The 25,586-nt window shown below is 39.1% G+C and overlaps 1 protein-coding gene across 3 annotated transcripts in view; it reads right to left on the reverse strand.

Annotated features, from left to right (window-relative positions):
- LOC131071199 (cinnamoyl-CoA reductase 1) overlaps positions 1-25,586 on the reverse strand; it is a 143,632-nt gene that overhangs the window by 14,893 nt on the left and 103,153 nt on the right. The gene's annotated exons all lie outside the window — the stretch shown is intronic.

The following is a 25,586-nucleotide window of genomic DNA, read 5'->3' on the forward strand; positions in this document are numbered from 1 at the left end:
CAAGTTGTTAGTAGCAACAATGGAGGAAAACTAAGAGGGGGGGTGGTGAATCAATTTTCACTAGATCTACAAACTTAACCACAAAAACAAATCTGATAAAGTACAACAATAATAAAGATAAGCAAATTGATCGCACAAAACACAACACCAAGATTTTGATGTGGAAAACCCGGTTAAGGGAAAAACCACAGTGGGAACCTACCCACAATAAGATGATACTCTGCAGTAGTATGTGTAAATATTACAATGGGGAATGCAAATGCATCCAAGCACACTGCCTAGAGCTTACTGCTCAAAAGATAATGACCTAGAAGGCTACAACCCTCAAGGAAGTCTCATTGACTTACAACGAGATTCAGACTACAATCTGGAAGGAATGAACTGCAATAATAGCATCTACAAATGCCTGATGACAATTCCGGTTAAGCACAATTGTCTGCTCTGCAACACTAATCTCTGCTCAATCACAATGCCGAAAGATGAATCCTTATTCGCACATACACCACTCTCTGATAATGAAGACACAACCTCGATACCTAAATTACATGACAATATCACCTATTTAAACAATTCATCAACCTTGACAACAAGGTCGGCTAAAGCCTCAACTCACAATTACAAAATTTCATCACACGATACAAGGATCGACCACTGAACTAGTACAATGATATACATGACATAACATGGACCTAATTCAAATCTCTAAACACGCAACACAACCGAAAATCTCGCCAAGATCAACCACAACACGCTACACCACCAGGAAAACCGCATAACACGAAGAACATCACCGATTCAGCAAAATCACCAATAACTCGCACAATGATCAATGCGGATCATCAAAACAAATAGGACACAATTAGGAAACACTAGCAAGCACATTAGAATTATCAGAGACGGTTGCACCAACGCCACTTATCAAATCTTCATCTGTTAACGTCTAAAACTCAGAAACACTCAAACAACAACAACTGCCACGAAGAAAGATAACCTGCGGAGCACCAAATCACGAACCATCTGAAAAGAAGATACAAAAAACCATCCCAAACAGTCTCCCAGAGACTCAACTCAAGATCTGATCACACCAAAATATACCGGAGGAAATACTAAACTCTGCAAAACACTGATCAGAAAAACAAACTGCAAAACCAGATCATATGATACGATCAATTAAGCTTCCCGAATCACCAAAACCAATACAGAAGAATATAGTGATACTAAAAATACTCCATACACCAAACCATAATCCCAATAAACCAATCTGTAATCGCAGGAGCAGGAATATGTTGACATCAATGACAACAACATATCCTAGCGGCAACAATGTCCAACACAAACAAATAGCACTTTGACTATCACATTAGATCCTCATAGTCTTGCAATCAAAACCAAAGAAATTACCAAGTCTTTGTAACCATACCACCTCCTTAGAGGCATGTGTAGCAGCCATATACTCTACTTGAGTGATGAACAAAGCAACTGTAGGTTGTCTCTTACTCATCCAGCTCAATGCTTCTCCAAACAATGTTAATACATAGCCCCTAGTGGACCTTCAACTATCTACGTCACCTACCCAATCTACATCAACAAACCCCTATATGTCCAATGACTTAACCACATCATCAGTACCATGATAACCAAACAATATTCAAAAGTACTTTACAAATATCTAAACACCCTCTTAACAAAAGTCCAATGCTCTCTACCAAAATTAAACATAAACCTGCTTAGAACTCCCACTGCTTGGGCAATATCTAGTCTAGAGAAAACTATTGCATAAATCAAACTCTCAACAACGATAGCATAAGGAACCTTAGGCATAGCCTCAAAATCATCATCAAAAACTCGGACACGTGTCTAAACTCAAATTAGTACAAATTGGAAATGGAATAATAACTGGCTTACACTTTGTAAAATAGTATCAACATACTTACTTTGGCTTAACCAAAGCTTTTTGTGAACCCAATCTCTGCTAATCTCCATCCCAAGGATATATTTTGCAGTCCCCAAGTCCTTCGTATCAAATGTGTTAGAAAGTTGAGCCTTGAGTTCTATAATTATCACCTTGTTGTTACCAATTGTAATGGAGGAAATGTGACTCTACAAAAGGAAAGCTATGTTCCTTTAAGAGCCAATTTCATTTCACACATTGTCAAGAGTTTTTATCCTCCCATCACTGAAACACAATTTTACCTTTCCCTTATCAACAACCTTCTTTGAGTTGTTATCACCAAGGAAAACCTCTCTTGCATCATATGCTTTGTATGTAGCAAACCACTCCTTGTGAGGAGTAATGTGGTAGGAGAAACCTGAATCAATTAGCCAAGCATTATTACTATTAGTGTTAGCTGAAATAAACAAAGCATTAGGATCATCATCGGAGGACTCTTTTGTGGAAGAATCAAAATTCTTTTTCTTAAATTTACACTCTTTCACATGTCCTCTTTTACCATAATTCCAACACTTTTATCTTTCTAGGCATTTTAGAGCGTCCTTTAGACATATCCCTCTTTTTATCCCCTTTAGGTCATTTCTCTTTGGACCTATCCCACACATGCAAGGCATCTTGGGAGCCAACATTCATAGACTTTCTCCTTATCTCCTCCGAAATAAGTATGGAAATCATGTTGTCCATCTTTGGCTCTGTATTACCACTACTAATGGAAACAAGTAGATTTTACCCAGATTCAAACAAAGAAACAAGATACATTTATCTTCATTTTCGAATTTAACATCTATTAATGGAAGCTGAATTATAATCATATTGAATGCATTTAAATGGTCTGCAATTGAACTACCATCTTTCATTTTTACAAAATACAAACTTTTGAGATATAACATGGATATCACCTATCCTCCTCCACAACTTGCATGCGGAGTCTTTTGTGGAGACATTCAAGAGTACAAAATCCATAAGACACAATTGAATGGTTCCCTATGTCTTCTTGTCCAATTTCTTCCAATCTTCATCAACAATTGTCAATGGCTTCGTTTCTTGTGAAACCAACAACCACTGATCTCTTTCTTCCAAAAGATCCTCCATCTTCAATTTCCACATCTCATAGTCCATTTCATTGAATTTATCAATATCTTGGTGAGAAGTAGAAGCCATGGTTTACAATCCTCTTCACAAATTTGCAAAAGATCACACTACAAAAGCTCCCACTACAGCAATAAAAAAGCCTTCAATAGTTAAAGAGAAAGGTGCCCCCCTCTCAACAAAATTGTTAGCTTTGATACCAAATGTTGAAAACAAGGTGAAGAAAGCTTGCAATATTAACTTCTTTATGTGATTGCAATCTGAAAATAGATTACCAAATCAGATTTAAGAAAGTGATTGCAACATTCAACATCAATATAAAAATCAGTAACCAAATGAGACAGTAAATTTTATGTGGAGAAACCCTTTTAGAAAAAAAAACTCCACACGAGAAGAGGGCAAGTATATTATTAATCTTCAAAAGAGATTCTCTAATCAAACCAGAAAGCACCTGGTAACATGCAAATGAATCATACCAAAACTAACGACTATGTCATGGCTCCAATTTATAGCAAACTAAGGGAGGGAAAACTACAAAGGTAACCAGAAACAAGAAGCTAAAAAACCACTTGTAAAGCCCACCTAAGATAATGGACAGCTAAGAGACATAATAAAATATTAATTTCCTTCAAACGGCTCCAACATGGGTGCCTAACCCATAGCCACTTAACTTTCATGATGCTCCATAACTCCTTGATGACTCTTTGGATCACTGAACAGATGACCTTTCATCTTTCAATCTTGGGTGCCCAAAGCATGACTTTTCAAATCTGCAAAAGCGGATGCCTAAGAGGGAATCTTATCCATTTTGGTTATCCCCGTCATTGACACATGTTCACCTCTTGAAAATGCAATTACAATTTGGCATATAATACAAAAATTAAATGTTTTTCATCTCATTGTCCTAAAGAACACTTTCCAAGGAACATGGAGAATCATGAATGACATAGGATTTGCAAGGTTAATGTCACCTTATCCTATCATTTCATGCCAAAGATATCTAGGGATTAAGGAAAACTAGATTGAGTTGGTCCTTAACAAAATACAAGAAAGCATGCCCCTTCTTAGGGACACTCAAGAAGAAAACAAATAATGGTTGATAAGGAAGAATCTTGATTTAGAGAATGCATTTTCGATAGAGCTCGTTGAACTTATTGATTCCTATCTTGGATTAATAGCACTCCAACAAGCTTCAAGACAACATGCAACCATAACAATGGTTCAATATCCAACCATGCAAAAGCCAAAAATCCACCATTTGGCCCTCCTCCCTCATTAAGTGAATTAGCCTAGTGGCGTGATCAATATCCATGATAAAGTTGTCACTCTCTAGACTCCCCAAGTTCAAGAAGAGGGTAGTCAATTCAAATTGCCATTGTATGATTGGCTTTTGCCACGAGATCAAGAGTAGATTAAGAATCAGCCACTAAGGGTCCAATGGAATGCAATGCTCTAGGTCCACATCATCATTTTTGGGGTGAGAGAGATTTGGAAAATCACATATTTTGGTGAACTTGAGGTGAATATAAAATCCTTCTAGACTAGCTTTTCTTGCCATCTTTCTTCCATCCATCTTTTTCACCTACTCTTATTACCCCATTTATCCTATAGTACGTATGGTACCCCTAAATATGTTAGGACCGACAACACAAGGAAAATGCTTCTTTTTTAAACTAGCCCTCCCTGATTTGGTGGATACATCCCAACTTATCCCTTGGCACCTGTTTGAAATAGGTATGATTATGAAGACACTAACTCAAATGGAGTAAGAATTGTACAACTATACCACTTCCAACAACCCCTTTTAAAATAGAGATATTGTGCTTCAACCAAAACCAAATCAAACAAAAAAAACCAAAGGAACTTTGTTCAATCAAAAATCCACCAACAAGGTCATCTCATAACAAATTGTATTATAGACATGGCCACCCAAATTGACAATAGGGTGAGTCACTTGGAAAAGAAAATTGGAAGCCTGAGCAACATGATAAGCCCTTCATGTGGTCTATTAAGATGAACAAACTATAACACAATAAGAGTTCCTAAAAGCTTCCTTGAAGAGAGAATCAACAAGACTACTTGTAGACATCTAAAATTAATTAAATTAATATTTAATTAATTTAAGCCTTTCCACAATTAATTAATTTAATTGTGTTGATCCCCTCCCTCTTAAGGTTAATTAAATCAAATTTAATTAGTCTTATCACTATAGTCCTATAATTAATTTATGATAAATTAATTATTTCCCATTCTTCTAAAAGTCACCTCAATCATTATTTCTTTTAACTCTCTATTAGTTAATTAACTTTAATTAACAAAGCTAATTCCCCGATTCCTACAAATCACTTTCTTTAATCTTCATCTAGCCTAATTAATCACTCCTTAATCATGCTTATCATTATCCTCCAATTTTAAATTCATCCACTCATTCTCTCTCCTCATGTCACATCCTCCTAACTTTCCCACTTGCACTCTAATCACTCATTAAGCCACCTAATCAATCTCCTTAATCATTTGCACATCCCTAATCACCTTGATCAAGAATGAGTCAACTCTTTGCCATAAATGACTTTCCCATCTCATCCTCCAATCTTAAATGCTACCCGCTTTGATCCTTTCAAAGAAATTCAAATTCTTTGAATCTCCCCATGCCTCCACTTCCCAAGGAATTTTGATGCAGAGGTCCAAGGGCATTAGGAAGTCACAAAATCAACAAATAAGGGCAGGTTACAAGACAAAAGACATGTCACTTGACTCAACTCATTTGTCCACCCACTAGGCATCTCAACCCTTAGCCGGTTAACCCCAAATTTGACACAACCTCCCAAAATTCTTGAGGAACTTAGGGGTAGGAATCTAGAATGCTTAGATATGTCAAGAACAAGTCCCAAATGCAAGGTGTCACCCCAAAACAATTCCTTATGAGGGTTGCCTTGTATTGGCTCATACACCTACTAGCCCTACTCAGAGGGTTTCTTTGCAATAACTCACAAACCACTAATCACAGTAACAAAACGTAAACCTTTTAAGATACCCTTTTCAGATTTACACAACATATGTCAAAACCCCTATAGGTTGTTTTCGAACATAGGGCTCAATTATTGACTAGTAATTCTGTCCTAAGGCCTAATTAGAGCGGCAACACGTGTATTTTGGCCATAACTTTCAAATAAGAATCGATCTCCCAAAAACGAAACTTGATTCCGATACCCATTTGGACTTTATAAAACATATGTAAAAAGGGGGTAGGGTTTCTTTGGAAGGTATGTCTCAAAAATGGACTAGTCCTAGTCCCAAATAGGCCTAATTAGGTCACTTTTACAAAGGAGATACCCCAAAAACTTACACAAACACCAATACAATGGTTCCAACACTTGTATTATTCCTCCAAACCACCAGTTCCACCAACTTTTGGTGCACAAGCATTCAAATTTGTTTCAGACCTACTCCAACCCTCATTCTCATGCTTACTTGGCCTAACACATGATGATGTTAGGCAATCATTGCTCCAAAGATGCATCCAAACTTGGTCCCTGCAAAAATGAATAAAAACCCATCTATACAAGAACTATCCCTACTATTCCACCAAGTTTGATGAATATCCCTCGGTGGAATGGAGATATTTTTACATTTCCTTGATCAAACCACTAGAAGTAGGGTTCCACGACAGATTTTAGAAAAACATTCACCAAATGCACAAAACTCAACCAAATCTCACAAAATCGGTCTTCAATGAAAGGTAGTTCATAGAGATTTCCAAAAAGTCTAGCCTTACATTTTTATCTGTCCGGATAGAGAGGTTATGACAAAAATAGCAGAAAATTTTCAAGAAATTGCAGAGAAAAAGCTTCAAAATCTTATTGGATTCACCTTGTTTCCGTACAAAAAGAACCAACCAACTGCCTCATACCAAAATGAGGCTATTTAACATCCTCCCCACCTCTCCCAATGGCCTCCAACTTCTTTCAGTCATTGGGATTCATAAAAAACCTTATTACATACGAAAATTGCTAAAGGTTGACAAGCAATTTTCAGCAACTTCTAGCAACTTTTGCCATACTTGACCAAATGACTCAAAACTTTATGCCTAACCCTAAAACATGATAAAATAGACATTATAAGACCAATTACATCATTTTCACTCCATTTGGGTACATTTGAGGGAGCTGATCAACTTTGACCCAACTAGAGCCTTATAGGCTTACATGACTCAAATGGCACCAAGGCCCTACAATTTGACATGAGATGATTACAAATGACTTGAGATGACATCAAATGGTCCATAGGACCTTATTACAACTTGAATCAACACAAAAACAAAGCAACATAACAAATGCCTTTGTGAGGCAACATTGTAGCCCAGGTGCTCCTACACCATACAACCCCCCTGAAAAGAATTCCAAGTCCCTTGGAAATGGAGTTGTAATAGAATTTCTTGCTTCACATCACCCCTTAGGTCTTCAAATGCTACTCCACCTAGTTGTCCCTTCCACTCACTTAGGTACTGGAAACGTGCATCCTCTCTTGAACTTGCATCACTACTAGGCTTCATCTTGATCCTCGATCTTCCTATCCTCTTGCTTAAGTATATGAACCTATTAAGAAAAAATTTCTGCCCTTTCCAACCTGTTCTTCTTGATTCCTACACTGAAATGAACATGATAGCAAATTCATTGACAAAATCAGATTGATTAGTATCTATATCAAACATAAAATATGCATAGTGTTCCTCTAGTCTTCTTGGGAACTCCTTCCATTTACCATCAATCTCAACATTCAACTGATCTTTCTCTACCCTTCGTCCATCAGCAACATTGATTTCATTAACCTCATCCAATTCAACACTATCAGCAATATCAACTTTGTCAACAATGTCAACCTTCATGCACTCTTCAACTTGTTCAACTTGATTATTAGTTTTAATCAACTGAAAATGATAAGGAAACTCATCCACAACCATATCTACCTTGTCCTCATTAATTTCTTCAATGCTTGATGATGTCAAAATAATCATAGATTTGCTTACCTCTTCAATTTTTACCTCCTTTATTGCTGTTGTTGAAATATACCTTGGAAAATTTGACCTTGTTGTGATGATTTAATATTAATTTGGCCACTAAAATATTAATAACTCCCAAAATACTCAACATTTTGATTTGTCGTCTGAAACGGAAGTTCGTCCTGTTTTTTCCCATGTGACCAAATAAACTTTCTAAAAATAGAAAGGTCCCCTCTCTATGAGCTTCTGCCTTACTATAAATAGTAAGTATGGCAAATGTATAGCAAATGGAGACCAAATGACACCAAACGAAAGCCAACCCAAAGCATACTAAATACTAGAGTAGATACCAATTGAAAGAAACCCTTTGTCCATCCTCATTAGCCTACGAGGGTCAGAATTATAGACTAATTATCCAAAAATCCATGTCTGCTAACAAGGGGACATTATAGTCCGCCCCTCCTAAAATTGTTTGTCCCCAAGCAATCTCGACTGCAAATAAAGTCCTCCACTTGGATCCCAAGTGAAGACCTATGCAATGTCCCTGTCATCATCAATTAGCTCCTGTAACACTAACTCATCCAACTAAATTTGTTGAACCCACTCAATCTCCTCATCAAGTGTTGCAGGAGTATAAGTGGTGCAGGGGCACAAGCCTCAATTTCATAATTTATTGATTGAAAACTTAATGTTTCTGATAGCAAGGTGTTGGAAAGGATCAAAGAATCCTTTGTTTATGTTTTGTTTTGTAATAAGGTCCTAGTTGTCCATTTTGTAAGGCCTAGTGGCCTAGGGTGCATTATAAACCCTATGGTCAACTATGGTCAAAGGGACTTAGGATGAGTAGAATTAGGGAGTCAAGGTTGTTTTGGTCTATTTAGATCCATTTCAATGTGTTTAGGTCCCTAAATTGACGATAAAATCAGTTTGGACATGTTGGGAAAACTATAAAATGCCTCAACAAACTCGTTTGGTGGTTGTTGTGGTCGAAATTTGCAAAACTTGATATTTGAAATCAATAAAAAAACTGTATTTTCCAGAAAATTTGCTGTTATTTTGGTTGGTACGGAATTTCACGACCTCCAAACTGAAGAATTCTTTCATGGGGAGTTAGAGGGGTGAAATACCTTTCTTTTGAATCCAACCAGAGGTCTGGAGGTGGAGTATTGAGGGAGAAAAGTTGTAACAGATCCAAACAGCCCGGAAAAGTGCCCTTTCCTAGGGCTTCAACTTCAATTTCCCATTTCTTCCAAATCCACCATGGGAAAATTCTAAAACTTGGTGAAATGGAGGATTTGGGAGTGTATTTTAATATCCAAAAGGTTTCAGATCGAAAAGATGCAGTTTGGGTGAGATTTTATTAAATTTGGCCAGGCATCTCTATGTGACTGGTTGTGGGAATTGAATAGAATTCATGAACAGTCCCCATAACTTTAGTTTTAATGCAAACCAAAAGCTATAACTTGGTATTTGGTGATTATTTGGGTACCCCAAGGTGTTCCAATTGCTGCCCTTGATAAATTGCAGGTTTTGAGGGTAGTTCCTTTGTTAAGTGCTTAAATTAGCCCTTCTAGCCATAGATGAAAAACTCGGCGAGCAATTCAAAAACTCGCGAGTAATCGCGATCCATAATCCCGCGCGAGTTAATCGCGGAAATACTCGGGGCGATTTTTTTATATACTCGCCGCGATTTTTTTGGCAAATAATCGCCGTTAATGGCCAAAACCCGCCCGAAACGCGGCACAAAATGCGAGAAAAACGCGACTTAAGTCGCAGGCAAAAAAAAAACCGAAGTCTTTATTCCATTTCGCGGCTCGCGCGACTCCGGAAGGCAAAAAACGCCACGCGATTTGCATAGGGTTTGCATTTGCACGCACGACCAGGTATCTTTTTGTATTGTTTCATTTCGAATACACAGTCATTTTGACTGTGTAATACACAGTCATTTGAAATGACTGTGTATTACACAGTCAAAATGACTGTATTGTTTGCATTTGCACGCACGACCAGGTATCTTTTTGTATTGTTTTATTTCGAATACACAGTCATTTTGACTGTGTAATACACAGTCATTTGAAATGACTGTGTATTACACAGTCAAAATGACTGTATTGTTTGCATTTGCACGCACGACCAGGTATCTTTTTGTATTGTTTTATTTCAAATACACAGTCATTTTGACTGTGTAATACACAGTCATTTGAAATGACTGTGTATTACACAGTCAAAATGACTGTATTGTTTGCATTTGCACGCACAACCAGGTATCTTTTTGTATTGTTTTATTTCGAATGACTAAGACTGTGTAATACACAGTCATTTGAAAATGACTGTGTATTACACAGTCTTAGTCATTTCAAATGACTTTGTATTACACAGTCACAGTCATTTCAAATGACTGTGTAATACACAATCATTAGTAATTAGTAATTACAATTTACAGTCATTTCAAATGACTGTGTATTACACAGTCATCAGTCATTTGAAATGACTGTGTAATACACAGTCATTTGAAAATGACTGTGTATTACACAGTCACAGTCATTTCAAATGACTGTGTAATACACAGTCATTTCAAATTTTCAAATGACTGTGTATTACACAGTCATCATTACACAATCACAGTCATTTCAATTTTCAAATGACTGTGTAATACACAATCATTTCAAATTTTCAAATGACTGTGTATTACACAGTCATCATTACACAGTCACAGTCATTTCAAATGACTGTGTATTACACAGTCACAGTCATTTCAATTTTCAAATGACTGTGTAATACACAGTCATTTCAAATTTTCAAATGACTGTGTATTACACAGTCATCATTACACAGTCACAGTCATTTCAAATGACTGTGTATTACACAGTCATCATTACACAGTCACAGTCATTTCAAATGACTGTGTAATACACATTCATTTTCAAATGACTGTGTATTACACAGTCATCAGTCATTTGAAATGACTGTGTAATACACGGTCATTTCCAAATGACTGTGTATTACACAGTCATTTTCAAATGACTGTGTAATACACAGTCATTACAGTCATTTCAAATGAGAAATGACTGTGTATTACACAGTCATTTTCAAATGACTGTGTAATACACAGTCATTACAGTCATTTCAAAATTTCAAATGATTGATGACTGTGTAATACACAGTCATTTTCAAATGACTGATGACTGTGTAATACACGGTCATTTGAAATTTTGAAATGACTGTGTAATACATAGTCATTTTCAAATGACTGATGACTGTGTAATACATTAATCATTAATGTACATTGTAATTAATGACTGTGTATTACACAGTCAATTGTGAAATACTCATAGTCATTTGAAATGACTGTCAACTGTGTAATGTCAATGTGTATTAAAGTATTTCATTTAAATTTAAATTTGAAGTTAAAAACTTAAAAAAATACACAACCAATTAAAAATTTTAATTTTAGAGAGTCATCTATTTTGACTGTAAATAAAATACAGTTATACAGTCATTGTAATTTTTGGATGTTTGTGATTTTTTTTGGTAACAATGTTATTTATCTCTAAATGTTGCCTCTCTTTTGCTAGGTTCTTTTCCACATCTTTTTGAAAGAAAATGGATTCAGCTTCTACAGTTAAAGTTGGTGGCAAAAAGAGAGACCCTTGTTGGAAACATGGGAGACCAGGTCCAAAACGAGGAGATGTTTTTTGCAACCATTGCAAAAAAATTGTAAAAGGTGGCATTAATAGGTTCAAATATCACCTTGCAAAAATTCAATGCCGAGATACCACAAGCTGTACGGAATGTACTGAAGAGGCTACGAGAGATGCAATAGCAACGCTTGAAGCATATGATCAAAGGAAGGCAACAAAAAAGAGAACAGCAGAGGCAATGGCAGCCCCAAGGGCAGATTTGAGTTCCATGGGGTCACATACAGATGTGGGGACATCTGGTTCTTCCCTTGGGCCACGGATACGAGCAAAGGGAACTTTGGACAGCAACATGGAAAACTTCTTTATTCCACGTAACACTCCTGGTGCACAACCTGGATTGCTTGGCACTGCATGGAATAAAGAGGCTCACCAACAAGCCAAGGTGGCGTGTGCTAGATTTTTTATCTACAACGATGTTCCGTTCAATGCTATTTCTAGTCCATCTTGGGACCAATTGGTCACCGCGTTGACTGTGGCAGGTAAGGGGTTCAAATCCCCAAGCCGTTACGAGGTAAGTGGACCGTTATTGCAGGATGAGGTCCAAAACACTCATGCATTAGTGGAAGAGAAAAGGACTATTTGGGAAAAGAATGGCTGCACCATTCTTTCTGATGGATGGACAGATGGTAGGAACAGGACACTCATCAACTTTCTAGTTGCTTCAGGAGGACAGTTAGTATTTTTAAAATCAATTGATGCCTCCAATGAAGTGAAGAATGCGGAGACCTTGTGCAACATGTTGGATGAAGTGGTGATGGATGTGGGAGTGCAGAATGTCATCCAAGTTGTGACTGATAATGCAGCTGCATATGTGGCAGCCGGCAAACTTCTAATGGCTAGACATCCGACATTATTTTGGAGCCCTTGTGCTGCCCATTGTCTTGACTTGCTCCTTGAGGACATAGGGAAACTAAGTTGGGTAAAGAAAGTGGTTGAAGATGGAAGGAATATCACCAAATACATCTACAATCACACATGGGTCCTAAATCTTATGAGAGAACACACTGAAGGTAAGGATCTTGTGCGGTCGGGGGTCACACGCTTTGCTACCAATTTCCTCACCTTGCAGAGCATACTTGCTACATTGCCCAACCTGAAGCGGATGTTCGTGAGTGAAAGATGGTTGGGGAGTCCTTATGCTACAAAGCCTGAAGCAGAGAAGGTTGTGATTGCCATTTTTGATACTAATTTTGCCAAGATGGTGGAGGAGATCATCAATGTAAGTTTTGAAACTTTAATTGATGATTTATTATTTAATTTTCTAATATTTCAATCTGCTGATTTTGTTAGATTTTTTATATCTAGGTGTCGGAACCGTTGGTGAGGGTGCTACGAATGGTGGATGGGGATCATAACTCCATGGGGTATCTATATGAGGCCATGGATAAGGCCAAAGAGGCGATTCAACACTTGTATGGGTCAAACAAGACCAAGTATGAACCCATATGGCGCATAATTGATCGGAGGTGGAACCATCAACTCCACCAACATATTCATGCTGCTGCCTACTTCTTGAATCCCAAGTTTTTTTACTCTCCGAGTTTCAAAGCAGATGCAGAGGTTAGAATTGGCCTTGACACATGCATTCGGAGATTAGTTGATGATGAGATCCTTCGAGACCTGATACTTGATGAGTTGCAGAGTTATAAGAAGGCCTTAGGGGAATTGTTTTCTTCACCTGATTGCAAACGTAGGAGAGCCACCTTACGACCAGGTAAAAAAAAACATATGTTTAATTTTTACCATTTATTTCTCTCTTTAAGATTATTGAAATCTTTACAAGTTATAAATCACATTTTGTATCCTTGCAGATTTGTGGTGGGAAGATTATGGTGCCACAACGCCTAATCTTCAAAAGCTTGCCATCCGCATATTATCACAGCCTTGTAGTGCTTCTGGTTGTGAGCGCAACTGGAGTGTTTTTGAGAACATCCACACAAAAAAGCGCAATAGGTTGACTCAACAACGCTTGAATGATCTTGTCTATGTGCGGTACAACATTCGATTACATGAGAAGAAGGTGCTAGGGCAAGATTCACATGAAGCACTTGACTTGGATGACATTGATCCATATGCAGCAGAATGGGTTGCTTCTCCTGATGATGTTGATAATGATTTGGATCCATTCCTTACTAATGAGCAGCTGAGTGAGTTGGAGAGGGCAGGAGAGGAATGGGACGCGGAAGTGGCAGCACGTGAGGAGGAGCAGGAGGTTGATCATGCAGAAGAGGCACCTGTTAGTGTTGAGGATGTTGCCACTACTTCAGCACCACCCACCCAGCGGCCACAATCTATTTTGAGCTTTAGTCGTAGACGCAATTTATGATTTCTTATTTTCATAATTTCATTGATACCAAACTTTGAACTTGATATGTAATCAGAATTTCAGAGGTTCTTGTTTTGTGGTCTATGACTCTATAACTCTATGAGACTGTCACTATGATACGTTGATATGTATTGAACTCTTATACATATGTTGCACTTGGTTTTTGGTTTATGCTATGATACTTGCATTTGTTGCTATGTATTACCAAAAAAATTTGATTTATATATCATGGAAATCATATATGTTATACAAATTTGGTGTAAATGTGTGTTTTTGAATTATATATTAAAAAAAAATGTATTTTCAAATGTTCGATAAAGTTGCCGAGTTTTGCCGAGTTTTTTGCCGAGTTTTGGCGAGTCCCGAGTTTTTAAAATTTTTTGGCCTTGCCGAGTTATTGCAAAATCCGAGTTTTTCATCTATGCTTCTAGCCATAGATGAGGGTTCGTTAGTAATGGTACTTGCAAGAGGTTCCAGAACTTGTCCTTTGGTATGAAGTGCTGCCCCAGGTTGGTGTTCAATAAAATCAAACAATCTTGGCCTGTCCTTTGGATTTTTTTGGTGGGAAGCCAAAAAGTGAGTTTTGAAGGCTAATAGGTCTAAGGAGCCAATTTGCACTTTGTGACTTTTGGGACTTGGACAACCAAATCAGAGGGTTGTTTGGCATCATTTGAGTTTGTAGGAACCTATCAAACCTGTCTTGAGCCTTTGTTGGCCTATAAAACCATTAGGAGGGGTTGTGAGCAATTTGAGACATTTTGAGCACTTTTGCCTGTGGGGTTTGAAACCAAATATTGATAACTTTGCACAATGTCCCATTGTGGGGTTATGGGGATAGAAATAGGTGAGATGGGATGTTGAATTTATGCTCTTAAAGGTGTGAGGCTTGGTTGGAGTGAATCCTTAAAAAAGAGGGTTTGTTGCTTGGTGGAGCAAGTGAGTAACTTGGAACATTTTCAAGTTGTTTGAACCATACCTCTACATCAATAAGCCTCAAGAGGAAGCAAATCAAGAGACTGACCATACTCGCTTCCAATCTCTACGCAAAGTGAGCTATCAAACAAACTGTCCATCACATGCGTCCCTGAACTGTGCATCTGAAATAAATCATGTACATAAGGATCAAATGTGAAGCTTTATGCACTCCTCACCATGTACACTGCTGAAAGCTCCTCTGCGAGTCCTGTCTAAAATCCCGATGCGCTATTAGGAGTCCAAACACTACGATCAATGCTCATCACAGGACTTGGGTCAAAAGAGTGGTCAACATCTAAGTCAAAAAGAGGATTATCATAAGACATTGTAGCATCTACCTCAAATAAGGGATTGTTCATAAACTGAACAACACCTTCATGTTGATCCATAACATACCACTCTGTACTTCTGTCATCTGACTCATCACCAACAAATTCTACGGTGGATGTAACTACAGGAAAACCTGGTGCAACATGTTGATCTTTGTTGCTCTCAACAAATGCACTTAGCCCAATTGTATCTACATCACTCACCTCATAATAAGCAACATCATGTGTGCTATCATCAATACACACATCAACAACAAGTGTTCCGCTGTTATGTACCTCTTGAGATGGCTCGAATGACATGTTAGAGGCTGCTGATCTGCCAATATCAATGCTCACATCCCCTATCCATATAGATGTGTGCACATCAGTCAAACAATCCTCGGACCCATCACCATTAGGCAAATTTTCTGATTTATTTTCCATTGTCTGATTTGAAAAATCAGACTTGTTGTGGCAGGACTCCTCCAAACACAATGCATCAATAGTACCCGAATCCTGAGTATCTTCACTTGACAACTCTATAGAACCATCGATCTCATGTGTAGTAATTGATGTCTCATGCTGATGCAAAGGAACCTTATTGTTGTCATGAAAATCAGAACTGCTGTCATACCTTTGTGTCATGTTTTCAGCATCTCTAAGTGGCTGATCCATATTTGCATTCTCTTCCTCTTTGTGATGAACCTGAAGGCTCAAAGGTGCAATATGTGATTCCATTTGGTTCAAACTCTCACATGTCGGAAGTGAGCTTGTAAACATGGTCTCATCTTCTTTAGGACTCCCACGTGATGACGGATTTTGTCTTTTCCCATGATTAATTGAAGGCTAAGAATCATTTTGAAGCATTTCCTTTCTTTTTGACTTCCCAAACATTCTTAGAAATCCCTGTTTTGTTTCCGGATCGCTCAACAAATCATACAAGTCCTACATCGAATCAATAGTGGATATATCGAAGGCCATCTTTCCCTCTATTCTGAATGTAAGAGACGTCCCCAATAGGATGGGAGGAAACCACTCTGATACCACTAAAATATCCCTTGGTAAATTTGACCTTGTTGTGATGATTTAATATTAATTTGGCCACTAAAATATTAATAACTCCCAAAATACTCAACATTTTGATTTGTAGTCTAAAATGGAAGTTCATCTTGCTTTTCCCGATGTGACCAAATGCACTTTCTAAAACTAGAAAGGTCCCCTCTCTATGAGCTTTTGGCTTACTATAAATAGGAAGTATGGCAAATGTATAGCAAATGGAAACCAAGTGACACCAAATGAAAGCCAACCCAAAGCATACTGAATCTTGGAGTAGATACCAACTGAAAGAGACCCTTTGGCCATCCTCATTAGCCTGCGAGGGTCAGAATTATAGGCTAATCATCCAAAAATCCATGTCTGCTAAAAAGGGGACATTACAACTGTCCTTGTTTGCCTTTTCCTCTTTTGAATGATCCTTTTGATGAGCCATGTGATCTTCTTCTTGATTGGTAAATGCCATTTTTGCATCTCTAGTCTTATTTGTTCCAATTCTTGCTCCATTTCTCTAATATTTTGTTCAATCTCCATTTTTCTTGCTCTCTGTTTTTCCTCTTTCCTCTTCTTCCTTTCTTCTTCTTGCTTCTTCTTCCATGAACCCTAACCTCGCAAATAATCCCTTAAAAGATACATTCCCTCAATCAAGCTTCTCTCACTTTGCTTCATTTTATCCTTGCCTCACCTAGGTGTCTCCTCTTTTCTCTCCCTAGTCTCTTGGCAACCAAGTTATCCTTTCAACCTGAACCAACACACCAAAGATCGGAAAATCACCTCAGACTCGCCAAACTCGGCGAGTCCGAGTACGAGACATGCCCCCCGAGTCTAGCGAGCTCGGACTCGGACTCGTCCGAGTCCAGAGGGAAAACTCGCCAGACTCGCCGAGTTGGCAAGTTTGGCATAAACTCGGCAAACTCGGTGAGTCCCGTGCCTAGGACTCGGCTGGCGGCAAGGCCAAAAAAAATGTATTTTTTAAAGTTTTTTTAAAATGAATAATCTGGCTTTGTTCACTACAACCTCCACCTGAGAATGAGAAAAATTAGGGTTACAACATGTCAGCCAATAGAAAAATAACACCTGATGCCTTTACTAAATAATAAAAGGAGTTTTGGCCTCGCGGGGCGCTGCCCCTCGACCCCGCCCTGTATCACGACAAGGAGCGCGCAAGGGGCGCTACCCCCAAACCCCCGTTGAAAAATATGGGGGGAAACCTGCGTCGATAGAAGTAGGGAAAATTTAACCTCCGAGTTTGACACTGATTGGATCGACCAGGTAGATATAGAGGCTGAGGTTGTAGCCATGGTAGAGGAGCAGAGAGCACGAGCAGAGACAAGAGATACTGATAGTGCCACAGATGTTCCTTATGTTGGTGAGCATGGCATGGTGTCACAGGGAGCGACTATGGCTGCCGAATCATTGAAGACCTACCTTAAACGCCTTTGCAGGGGGCCAGGGCAAGCGGGTGCACGCTCCTCTGAGCCATAGGCTTGTAGTTGTATTTACCTTTGGTATTTGTGTGGAACATTTAATGATGATCATATGATGACATGGATTTTTTATTCCATGAGTTTTGTAATATTGTATACATTTGACAATATTTATATATTTATGTTTGTTATTTCCTTCAGCTACACTTTGCGTTTATGCTTATGTGATTGATGTATACTTGTGTATGTAATCAAATGAACCGAGTTTAATGATGTTATTGTGTCTTTAAGGTGTATTCAATAAAGGGTGCATGAAACAAGTTTTAAATCTTTAAAAATCTCTAAATTTCTTGAGTTTTTCACTTTCCCGAGTCCAGCCGAGTCTAACTCTGAGTCCCGTTTCTTTGCAACACACACTTAACCACCACTACACAAGCACCTTTCCTAGAGTCTTCTAGCTCCTATAAAACTATGATGCAGAGGTCCAAGGGTATTTAGAAAGTCACCAAATCAACAAATAAGGGCAGGTTACAAGACATGTCACTTGACTCAACTCATTTGTCCACTCACTAGGCATCTTAACCCTTAGCAGGTTAACCCCAAATTTGACAAAACCTCCCAAAATTTTTGAGGAACTTAGGGGCAGGAATCTAGAATGCTTAGATATGTCAAAAACAAGTCCCAAATGCAAAGGTGTGACCCCAAAACACTTCCTTATGATGGTTGCCTTGTATTGGCTCATGCACCCTACTAGCCCTACTTAGAGAGTTTTTTTGCAATAACTCACAAACCACTGATCACATAAACAAAACGTAAACCTTTTAAAATACCCTTTTCAGATTTACATAATATATGTCAAAACCCCTATAGGTTGTTTTGGAACATAGGGCTCAATTATTGACTAGTAATTCTGTCTTGAGGCCTAATTAGAGCAGCAACACATGTATTTTGGCCATAGCTTTCAAATAAGAATCGATCTCCCAAAAAGGAAACTTGATTCAGATACCCATTTGGACTTTATAAAACATATTTGAAAAGGGGGTAGGGTTTCTTTGGAAGGTATGTCTCAAAAATGGACAAAGTGACCTAATTAGGCCTATTTGGGACTAGGACTAGTCCATTTTTGAGACATACCTTCCAAAGAAACCCTACCCCCTTTTTACATATGTTTTATAAAGTCCAAATGGGTATCTGAATAAAGTTTCCTTTTTGGGAGATCGATTCTTATTTGAAAGTGATGGCCAAAGTACACATGTTGCTGCTCTAATTAGGCCTTAGGACAGAATTACCAGTCAATACTTGAGCCCTATGTTCCAAAACAACCTATAGGGGTTTTGACATATGTTGTGTAACTCTGAAAAGGGTATCTTAAAAATTTTATGTTTTGTTTATGTGATCAATGGTTTGTGAGTTATTGCAAAAAAACTCTATGAGTAGGGCTAGTAGGGTGTATGAGCCAATACAAGGCAACCCTCATAAGAAAGTGTTTTGGGGTCACACCTTTGCAATTTGGGACTTGTTCTTGACATATCTAAGCATTCTAGATTCCTGCCCCTAAGTTCTTCAAGAATTTTGGGAGGTTGTGTCAAATTTGGGTTTAACCGACTAAGGGTTGAGATGCCTAGTGGGTGGACAAATGAGTTGAATCAAGTGACATGTCTTGTGTCTTGTAACCTGCCCTTATTTGTTGATTTGGTGACTTGCTAAATTCCCTTGGACCTCTGCATCAAATTTTTAATTCCTTTTCCTATTTATTCTTCCCACGCATCCTCTATTTTGGAATTTTTAATTCCTTTTCTCTTCCCAATGTACTCGGGGAACTCTTCCCCATGTACCTTGAGAGGTAAAGAGATAAGAGATTCCTTTATGGCATATCTCTTGGATCCCACACATTGTCCTCTCAATCCTCTCCCACTCTTTCTTTCAATCCTAGCCCTCCATTTCAAAATCAATCTTAGCCCTCCATTTTGGCCTCCTCTAATCTATAAATTGGAGTCTCCTCTCTTCCCAAATCATCCACTTCCATCCTATTCTTATGTTGTCCATTTGAGGATGAAAATCTTCGATCACACCCTCATAATGTCAAAATCTTATCCCATCTTGTTGTGTAGTGGAGAGCAATCCACAATCCTCATTCAAGGAGCAAATCAAGTGGACATCAAGGGTGCACTCCACTTCAAGCTTAATCGGAGGAGGAAGAGGAAGGTATGAGAGGTTATTTGCTGTTTTGATTGCTTTATTAGTATTTTATGTTTTGTTTATGCATCCAACCTTCTTAACATTTTCTCATCTTCACTACTTACCCCCCATATATCAAACAAGACCTACCTCTCAATAAAGGACAAAACATAGAAGCTACTCCTAAAGACCTGTTGATGTGTCTAAAGTCACATCGCTGCAAACTCCATCCGGCCAACGTAGAATAGAATGATCTCACCAAGTATCCTATCCTCTCTTGAGATATGGAGATCCCTAATGTTGTTTCTTTGATCAATGGGGATGACCTCAAGGTTTTGATTGTCAGGTCTTGACTACAGGATAACTCAGTGGTTTGATGTGTTTTGCTGGAAACACAAAGGGAACTTACGATGAGATGAATAACTTTCGGGTGAGTTCCCTGAAATTTAGCAGTCTCGTTATCGGTTGATTTCAGTTGGATTGATACTAGTTCAGCTGGACTCTGGGGTTTCTTCTTAGTAAAAAAAAAAGGAAAAAAGGGGATAGGGAAAAGAGATACAGAAAATCAGACTAATTAACTAAGATAGCATGTTCAAGAAAAACAGAGAAACACCTCCAATTAACCAGATTTAACACTTATCAGCTAATTAAGCACAATGTTTGTAAAAATCTAGTGCGATCTTCAAGGAAAACTGGATTTTCATGCTATTAAACATAAATTCAGAATTTTAACATTCATTCACTAACTGTTTAATAACCGAACTGAGCATATGAGAGGGTTCAAGTTAACCATGCAAAGGGAATGACAATCAGTCAGTCCTTGATGGTATGAACAACTTCTATCAGATGTTTATCCTAAAAATGCTATTGAAAAATAAAAGACATAACAGAATAATTTAAATGGTGAAGAAGGAGACCATGCACTCACAAAGAAATGAAAAACAGTCTTAATTTTCCATTAATCCTGTGTAAATTTCGTCAGAGCTTCAGCAACAATCCTTGAACTTCTTACAAAAATAAGGGAAAACCAGTCCCTTTAAATAGACTTCCAGAAATAAATGAATGGCCAAGATTTAAACTAAACAAGTGGCCCAGATCCATCTGTACAAAAGGTACCCATACCCATAAATGGAAGGTAAATATCAGCAACCACCCAAAGGGGAGCAATAACTACCTAAAAAAGGTAATTAAAAACTATCCATAACAACTCAAAAAGTGCACATGCACAAAGTTTAAAGTTTACAATTGACTTGGCAGTCAAATATGAACTTTTGGCCAAAAAGTGCTTTTTCAAATTTGAAAGAAAAATGCATTTTAAGAAAGCACTTTTTCTTTTCCAGTTGCATACCCTTTTACAAAAAATTCATCTTCGTCATGCAAATACTCTTTCCAAAGGTCCCGACCTGCTGCACGTTCTTCACGGACATACTCTTGGAACCTGATGCACAACTGGAACAGCACCGTGAACTGAGGCATAGGGGGATGACGTATTTTATACTGCATGCCCTCCAGATGACAATCTACGTGTTTTAAACTATCCTGCCAGCTGGACCGATTAACCTCAAAGCGCAAAATGTCTGAATGTAATTTACCAGCAAAATTCGGATCCTCAGTGGAGTAGGCGATCTTATCTATTCTCAATCTTTCCTCCCAGTCTAGTTGCACTACGTCATCGAACAGATCATTCTTCCAACCAAAAACCATTGATCGAAGGATTATCTTGCCGAGTTCCTCCATGTTCTTCAAAATTTGGTCGCATTCCGCTTGCTCTTTGTCAATGGTTTCTCTTGTCTCCCTCTTCATAGTGATGGTCCAGTACCATTCTTTAAAAATGTTGATGTCGTGGGGGTCCAGGATAGCGGGCAATGTAGGAATTTGTGCTTGGGTCCAAAAGAGAGCCCTTACGAGAGGAAGAGTTGTAGCGACTACCTCATGAACTTTGAGGCACTCCCGCTTCACCTCGAGCAGCTTGACCAAATTGGTCTCTCGGTAGTGGGCCATTTCCTTTACCTCTCCAATGATTTGTTCTCCCCTCTCTTTAATGCTTCGCATCCATTCCTTGACGGCCTTGGCGGTATCTCATACTCCTTCAAATTCTGTGGTGGTCCTTTGTGCCAATGTTGTCAGGGGAATATGGGATTCGGGGGCATTATGCAATGGTCTCAGTAGTTGATCAATGTACCCCTCAGCCTATTCAGCACGAACTCGATACATGTCCTTCTCAGCAGTTATCTCTTCGAGTTGTCCGAGCATGTTTTGCACGGAGTCCTTGAACTCCTCCCTTTCTTGTTCCTTGGTGGCTCGTCCGATCGGGACAGTTGTGATGCTATAATCAGCCAGTGTAACTTGATCTGCTGGCTTATCGGCAGGCGAGGTGGCAATATGGAGGGTACGGTTCCTTTGTTCATCTTTGGTTATTCAGGAATATGATTTGGGCTTTTTCTTCCCTTTGGACTTGGCTTCGCCTATGCGCGAGAAAATGTCCTCCAAGTCGATGGGTGGCTTGGTGGCTACCTTTCGTTGAGCTCAAGCAACTAACCAATCTTGAGGTATGGTCTGCTCAGATGTTGTGGTTAGATTCCCACTCTGCTCTTTAACGTTTTCAGCTGGCTCATTGCATATTTGTAGCTGCTCTGTTACAGAAGGAGTCGAGGAAGTGTCAAGTCCTTTGCTTGCAGCTGAATTCTCTCCTACTTCACTGAACAACTGTCTGGTATCTTCATGTGATGGTTGTTCTTCAATCCATTCAAGCTCGCGGGTCTCATCTGTCCTTTTCTCTCCCTCAATAGTGGAGTCATCCTTGGCAGTACTATGCAGTTGTAATTTGTGGCAACTTCCCTAGGTGGGTTCATGCAATTCAACCCCCTGAGTAGATGGAATTTCTCCTTCCTCAACTTGATTCTCAAGTTCGGCAAACTCAATGACCCTTACCTCTATATCTAGCCTGTCTTGTTCAAGAGGATCATCAGCTCTTAATGCGTCAACATCACTCTGGGAAGGCAGAGCAGGTATATAATCTGGTTCAATTACATCATCAAATGAACTGGGGTCTTTTGATGATGAAGCGACCTCCGGTCTCCTAATAGGGATCTTCTCCCTTCTTGTTCTTTTAGATGTCTGAGTCCCTCTACTGGCTTTAGCTTTCTTCCTTTTTTAGAGCTTTTCAACCTCTTCCTTTGGTGCACTCAAGGTTCCCTCATCTTCAGAGGACTGAGAATCAAGGCTACCCATCAAGTGGTAGGTGAATTGGACTCCCTCATGAATTAAGCGCTCAATCTGCTGGTGCAACCACTGATCAGTGTACCTTCTTGGGGCTGCCATAACCGTCTCAAAATCAGTGATTGGATCTTGTGACCAATCGATGCCTGGCAAGAGATGTCTTGCTGCCTCAAATTCCCGGACTTGTAAGCAATTTCCTGAATCCGTTAATTGATCCGGGACCCGACGGTATTCATAGAGTTACATTTGCTGCACACTCAGCCTTGAATATTTGCGCCGTCGGACCTCATAGTCATCAAAGCAATTCTTCCAATAATCTTCAACTAATTCCTTTGCTTTGTAGCACCTGTCGTAGGCTCTCTTCGCCAGATTGTCGTGATCAAAGCATTTCCTTGGGAAATGTTCTTGTAAGCCATAGGAGGCTAACTCAGCAAGGGATTCTTCAGCATGAGTTGGATTCTTCAAATGGACATCGAGGTTGCCTAAAATCATAGGGAAGACGAATCTAGACTGCTTCTTGTCTCTAAGTAAACTGTTCGCCAGACGTGCCTACCTTGCAACTTCCAAAAGAACTATTTTGTCGGTTGGGTATCACAGAAGTTGGAAAGGAGCGCCCTCAAAGCCAGCTATTCAGATGTAGGAAAATCTTGGGAACTGAATGAACCAGGCGCCATACCTCTGTACCAAAATGGTAGCTTGCTTTGAAAGCCTTATGTGTAGTCCCCCTTGCATCAGCCTGACCAAGCACATTGTGAAGGTGTCATTGACACGCTCATACTGGCCAACCGCATAAACAGGGTTGTTCTTTTCCCTCTGAGCTATGTCCTGATAGTGTAATTGTGGATAACAATCGTACACCTTCACCTGATTGGGCCCATTCCCAATTTCACCCTTCATGATTAAACCTGGCAATGGCTGGTTTCTGGCGAACATATAGACTAGATAGGATGTCATGGTAAAGTACTTTTTCTCCTCAAGTTCGACCAACTGGGTATGGATGTTGTCACTTATGATCTGGGCCCAGTCGAACTTGGATTTCCCAGCAAAGACCTGCTCTGTAAAGTAAAACATCCACTCTTCAAAGTAGTTAGATTGGGGGAGTCCCATAACCCTGTTGAGTAATGTGACCATATCTCCATGCTCATCGTGAAAGTCACTTTTGGGGGCCTTTTTCCCAATTCTGATGCTTGGAGGTCTTCTCTCCTTGTACCACTCCTCATTTATCAATGTTCTACATTTGGCAGGGTTCATATCATACGCCACTTGCACTTCATCTATAGTTGTTGCTATGGGGTTGTTCAGGAAGGGGATGTCAAATGAGTCGCCAATGGCTTTAGGAGTGAAGTCAGCGAGGACCATATTCTCAAGGAGTACCAATCTGGTGTTTGGTTGATAATGTCGGGCAGCCTCTACTACCAGCTCATAATTTTGCACTGACAGGGGAAATCCTGCTGCCTGGGCGATACCACTTTCCATCATCCGCCTAGGCATGCCATAAGCATTAGGGGAGAATACTCTGTGTCAATGTCACCTACATTTTCCCATACCCTCTGGACCTTTGATTCCCTCGGTCCTCTTCTCTAATATTGATATTTCATCTTTTCGACTCTGCGAGGGATGTCTGATTTGGATGCTCAGGACGTTTCGGCTGCACCAGGTGTCTTTGAGGATTCTACCGCAGATTTAGGCATCTATCTTGCACAGCCGAACGCGGATTACGAGATGAAGGAAACAAAGCAGGTTAGATAAAAGGGATACATTAGCACACAAGGATTAATTTGAAAACCGAATTTGAAGAAAGCATGATACTTCAGCTAAAGAACTTGATTGATTTAGACATGAACATTATGAAGCTCTTCGATTACAAATTTACTAATTCGGCTACGGTTCAAGGACTTGGGCGATTTCGACTGCTAAATTTGCACTTAAACATTTTAAGATCAATTTTCAAAAATGGATGAGGTTTAAATATTCCCTAAGTTTGAAAATGCACTCTGGTTAACTCCTGGGAACAAACTTTGATTGTAATTGCTATGCCTGATGCCTTCCGAATGGGAAAAGATGCGGTTTAAGGATTTAATCATTTGATCAATTTTGCACAAACATATCTATCCAATTTTGCATATATTTTAAACGATTCTAAGAGAGACAAAGCAAACTTACCTAGCGAAATAAATAGTGTCAATCCGCACAATCTGGCCTACAGGATTGATTTCCTTTGAAATTTGAAAATGCCCCTCTTATGCCCTATACTTTGAAAAGACAAATGCACAACTTGCAAATTTGGAATGGGAGAGTTCTGCAATTTCAAATTTTAACGGTTAACTCCCTATGTCTCTTATTTCGTGCCTAGGTTTGGA

This window comes from Cryptomeria japonica, chromosome 7 (assembly GCF_030272615.1).
Source record: "Cryptomeria japonica chromosome 7, Sugi_1.0, whole genome shotgun sequence".
NCBI lineage: Eukaryota > Viridiplantae > Streptophyta > Pinopsida > Cupressales > Cupressaceae > Cryptomeria > Cryptomeria japonica.